This window comes from Alexandromys fortis, unplaced genomic scaffold, assembly GCF_014885135.2.
Source record: "Alexandromys fortis isolate MF-2015 unplaced genomic scaffold, M_Fortis_MF-2015_v1.1 scaffold_417, whole genome shotgun sequence".
NCBI lineage: Eukaryota > Metazoa > Chordata > Mammalia > Rodentia > Cricetidae > Alexandromys > Alexandromys fortis.
Genome location: NW_026068339.1, coordinates 374,408 through 380,401, shown reverse-complemented (window position 1 = coordinate 380,401; position 5,994 = coordinate 374,408). Strand labels below are relative to the sequence as shown.

Below are 5,994 nucleotides of genomic sequence, written 5' to 3'. Positions count from 1 at the left end.
GGTAGTGTGTTGTCTCTGTCATTTATGGCACATTTTGGATATCTCTCATTTGTTAAGTAATATTTATTCCCTTCTCGGATCTTTGACGGAGTTGAAGATTATATAATTGTAATAACTCTCTACATTATTTAGACTCCTTGAGATAGAATGTCTGGCAAAACATTCGTTCTCAATATTGTTTGTTATATCTATTATTTCTTATTATTGTTTATAGTTGTATTTAGGTTAGTTCTCTCTTATTTAGACAAAAAGAGGGAGATGTAGGGATAAGCCCTCCCCTTAGGGGTGGGCTGCCCTCGGGCGTATGTTTACTGATAAATAGGGCGCACAGATGCTGTGCGTCCCTTCCTGTCTCCGCCGGCTACTCCCCTGAACCTGGGTTTCTTGAGTCTGGTTTTGTTATTAAACTTGTTCAAATATCTAGTACAATTGGTGCTTACTAATCCAACCGCTGCATACCCCTAACCCTAAACTTAATGCTAATGCTAACCCTAACCCTAATCCTATTCCTAACCCAAATCCTAAACCTAAGCCTAAGCCTAATCCTAACCATAACCCTAACACTAACACTAACTTAACACTAACACCTAACCCTAACCCTAACCCTAACCCTAACCCTAACCCTAAACCTAACCCTAACCCTAACACTAACCCAACACTAACACCTAACTCTAATCATAACCCTAACTCTACCCCTAACCCTAACCTTAAACCTAATCCTAACATAAAACCTAAACCTAAGCCTAAGCCTAAGCCTAACCCTAACCCTAACCCTAACACTAACCCAGCACTAACACCTAACCTTAACCCTAACCGTAACCCTAAGTCTAACCATAACCCTAACCCTAAACCTAACCCTAATCCTTTTCCTAACCTAAACCCTAAACCTAAGCCTAAGCCTAACCCTAACGCTAACCCTAACACTAACCCTAACCCTAAACCTAACTCTAACCCTAACTTTAACCCTAACCCTAACACTAACCCTATCCCTAAACCTAAACCTAATCCTAACCCAAACCCTAAACCTAAGCCTTACCCTAACACTAACCTTAACCCTAACCCTAATCCTATTCCTAACCCAAACCCTAAACCTAAGCCTAAGCCTAATCCTAACCATAACCCTAACCCTAACACTAACCCAACACTAACACCTAACCCTAATTCTAACCATAACCCTAACCCTAACCCTAACACTAACCCAACACTACACTAACCCTAACTCTAACCTAAACCTAATCCTAACCCAAACCCTAAACCTAAGCCTAAGCTTAACCCTAAGCCTAACCCTATTCCAAACCCTAATGCTAACCCTAACTCTAACCCTAACCCTAACACTAACCCAAACCCTAAACCTAAGCCTAAGCCTAAGCCTAACCCTAAACCTAACACTAACCCAACACTAACACCTAACCCTAACCCTAACCCTATAACTAAGCCTAAGCCTAACCCTAACCCTAACACAAAAACTAGCCATGACCCCAACACTAACCATAATAAAACCCAACGGGAACCCGTACTAATACTCCTTACCCTAAACTAAATGCTAACCCTAACCCTAAACCTAATCCTAACCCAAAACCTAAACCTAAGCGTAACCCTAACCCTAACCCTAACCCTAACACTAACCAAACACTAACACCTTACCCTAACCCTAACCCTAACCCTACACATAAGCCTAAGCCTAAGACTAAGCCTAACCCTAACCCTAACCCTAACCCACACCCTAACAATAACACTACCCCAACAATAACACCTAACCATGACCCTAACCCTAACACTAACCATAACCCTAACATTAAACCTAATCCTAACCCAAACCCTAAACCTAAGCCTAAGCCTAAGCCTATGCCTAACCCTAACCCTAACCCTAACCCTAAGCCTAAGCCTAAGCCTAAGCCTAAGCCTAAGCCTAACCCTAACCCTATACCTAATCCTACCCCAATACCTAAACCTAAGCCTAACCCTAACCCTAACCCTAACCTAACCCTAACACTAACCCTAACCCTAAACCTAATACTATCCCAAACCCTAAACCTAAGCCTAACCTTAACCTTAACCCTAACCCTAACACTAACGCAAAACTAACACCTAACCATAACCTTAACCCTAACCCTAACCCTAACCTTAACTCTAACCCTAATCCTAACACTAACCCTAACCCAAACATTAAACCTAAACCTATCCCAAACCCTAAAACTACGCTTAGCCCTAACCCAACCCTAACCCTAACACTAAACCAACACTAACACCTAACCCTAACACTAACTGTAACCCTAACCCTAAGCCTAAGCCTAACCCTAACCCTAACCCTAACACTAACCCTAAACTTAACCCTAACCCTAAAACTAATCCTAACACAAACCCTAACCTAAACCTAAGCCTAACCCTAACGCTAACCCTAACACTAACCCTAACCCTAAACCTAATCCTAACCCAAAACCTAAACCTAAGCGTAACCCTAACCCTAACCCTAACCCTAACACTAACCCTAAACCTAACCAAACAATAACACCTTACCCTAACCATAACCCTAACCCTACACATAAGCCTAAGCCTAAGCCTAAGCCTAAGCCTAAGCCTAAGCCTAAGCCTAAACCACACCCTAACCCTAACACTAACCCAACACTAAAACCTAACCATGACCCTAACCCTAACGCTAACCCTAACTCTAACCCTAACCCTAACGCTAACCGTAACCCTAATCCTAACATGAAACCTAATCCTAACCCAAACCCTAAACCTAAGCCTAAGCCTAACCCTAACCCCAACTCCAACCCTAACACTAAACCAACAATAAAACCTAACCCTAACGCTAACCGTAACCCTAACCCTAACCCTAAGCCTAAGCCTAACCCTAACCTTAAACTAGCCATGACCCTAACACTAACCCTAACACTAAAACCTAACCCTAACCCTAACCCCTATCTCTAACCCTAACCCTAACACTAACCCTAACCCTAACCATAAACCTAATCCTAACCCAAACCCTAAGCCTAAGCCTAAGCCTAACCCTAACACTAACCCTAACCCTAAACCTAACCCTAACTCTAAGTCTAACCTTAACCCTAACACTAACCCTAACCCTAACCCTAAACCTAATCCTAACCCAAACCCTAAACCTAAGCCTAAGCCTAAACCTAACCCTAACCCTAACCCTAACCCTAACCCTAACCCTAACCCTAAACCTAATCCTAACCCAAACCCTAAACCTAAGCCTAAGCCTAAGCCTAACCCTAACACTAACCCTAACCCTAAACACAAACCCTAACCCTAACACTCACCCTCAACCTCATTCTCACCCTAAACCTCACCCTTACCATCACAGTAACTCTAACTGTAAAGCTAACCCTAACCCTAACCCTACCCCTAAACATAACACTAACCCCAAACCCTTATTCTAACCCTAACCCTAACACTAAACATTATCCCTAAACCTAACAATCACCCTCACCCTCATTCTCACCCTAAACCTTACCCTCACCCTCACAGTAACTCTAACCCTAACCCTAAACCTAACCCTAACCCTAAGTCTAACCCTATCACTAACCCTAACCCTAAACCCTAACCCTAACCCTAACACTAAACCTCACCCTCACCCTCATTCTCACCATAAACCTCACACTCACCCTCATAGAAACTCTATCTCTAACACTAACCCTACCCCTAACCCCTAACCCTAACCCTAACACTAACCCTAAACCCTAACCCTAAAACTAACCCTAAACCTAACACTAACCCTCACACTCATTCTCACCCTCACCCTCACCCTCACAAACACCATAACACTAATCCTAACCCTAACCCTAACACTAACCCTAACCCTAACACTTACCCTCAACCTCACCCTCACCCTAACCCTAACCCTAACCCTAACCTTTACCCTCACCCTCAACCTCACCCTAACCCTAACACTAACCCTAACCCTAACCCTAACCCTAACCCTAACCCTAACCCTAACCCCAACCCTAACCCCTAATTCTAACCTTACCACTAACACTAACCCTAACCCTAACCCTTAACCCCTAACCCCAACCCTAACCCTAACCCTAACCCTAACCCTAACCCTAACCCTAACCTTAACCCTAACCCTAACCCTAACCCTAACCCTAACCCTAACCCGTAACACTAACCCTAACCTAACTCTAACCCATACGCTAACCCCTAACCCTAACCCTAACCCTAAACAGTATCCCTAACCCTCACCCTCACACTCATTCTCACCGTAAACCTCACCCTCACCCTCACAGTAACTCTAACCCTAACCCTAACCCTAACCCTAACCCTAACCCTAACCCTAACCCCTAACCCTAAACCTAACCCTAACCCTAAACACTAAACCTAACCCTAACCATCACCCCCATTCTCAACCTAAACCTCACCCTCATCCTCAAAGTAACTCTAACTCTAATCCTAATCCTAACCCTAACGCCTAACGCTAACCCTAACACTAACCCTAAACCCTAACCCTGACCCTAACCCTAAAACTAACACTAAACCTAACACTAATCCTTAACACTAATGCTCACCCTCACCCTCACCCACACCGTAACACTAACCCTAACCCTAACCCTAACCCTCACCCTCACCCTCAAACTAACCCTAACCCTAACCCTAAACCTCAACCCTAACCCTAACACTACCGTAACCCTCACACTCATTCTTACCCTCACCCTCACAGTCACCCTCACCCTAACCTTAACCCTAACCCTAACCCTAATTCTAACCCTCTCCCTAACCCTAACCCTAAACTCTAACCCTAACCTTAAAACTAAACCTCACCCTCACCCTCATTCTCACCATAAACCTCACCCTCACCCTCATAGTAACTCTATCTCTAACATTAACCCTAACACTAACCCTAACCCTAACCCCTAACCCTAACCCTAACACTAACCCTAAACCCTAACCCTAACCCTAAAACTAACCCTAAACCTAACACTAACCCTCACACTCATTCTCACACTCACCCTCACCCTCACCCACACCGTAACACTAATCCTAACCCTAACCCTAACCCTAACCCTAACCCTAACCCTAAACCCTAACCCTAACCCTAACACTAAACCTAACCCTAATCCTAATCCTAATCCTAACCCTAACCCTAACCCTAACCCTAATTCTAAACCCTAACCCTAACCCTAAACAGTATCCCAAACCTAACCCTCACCCTCACCCTCATTCTCACCCTGAACCTCACCCTCACCCTCACAGTAACTCTAAACCTAACCCTAACCCTAACCCTAACCCTAACTCTAACCCTAACCCTAACCCTAACACTAAACCTAACCCTAACCCTAACTCTAACCCTAACCCTAACACTAACCCTAACCCTAACCCTAAACCTAATCCTAACCCAAACCCTAAACCTAAGCCTTACCCTAACCCTAACCCTAACCCTAACCCTAACCACAACCCTAACACTAACCTAACACTAACACCTAACCCTAACCCCAACACTAACCCTAACCCTAACCTTAACCCTAACCCTAAGGAATACAGATAGATAGGGGGCACGGTTCTTTTTTTATCTCCACAGGAAAATACTGACCATCAAAGAATTTAAGGCAGCCTAAATGTTTAATTACTGATGGATGGAAAATAGTTACGACCCACTAAGGAGCAACAGTAATATTCTATACATTCTGTAAGTATTGATATTACGCACTAATATGAGACCTGTTTTTTGGTACCAACTGCACAAGACAATTTCGAATGGTGCACATTTTTGACAACACTCTGGCCGGACCTTCTCAAAGCGCTCAGGGACTAGTTATAATTTTCTTAGATCAAAGGTTAATATGGGAATTTTACCATCATTTGCTTTCACAGGAGCCCCTAAGGAGAACATCGCCCCCATGTCAGCTTGAAGCAATCTTAGAGGACGAAGTCCCCTCTCCCGACAGAGTTTGCCCTCAGGGTTAGGGACATCTTTTATTGGTTGGTTTGGAGTTGAGGGGTTGGGGAGATGTTTTATGGAATTAGGGGTATGTTCAA

The 5,994-nt window shown here is 43.9% G+C and overlaps 1 long non-coding RNA gene across 2 annotated transcripts; it reads right to left on the bottom strand.

Moving 5' to 3' along the window:
- Nucleotides 1–3,226: 3,226 nt before the first annotated feature.
- LOC126495288 (uncharacterized) lies at nt 3,227–5,291 on the bottom strand. Of its 2 annotated transcripts, none has more exons than XR_007590129.1 (3): nt 5,258–5,291; nt 4,100–5,034; nt 3,227–3,874 (listed from the first exon to the last, which is right to left on the bottom strand). It is a non-coding gene; the product is annotated as an uncharacterized lncRNA (long non-coding RNA). The 2 variants fall into 2 exon arrangements; XR_007590130.1 differs by having other exon boundaries at nt 4,100–5,028; nt 5,258–5,289.
- Nucleotides 5,292–5,994: the final 703 nt, after the last annotated feature.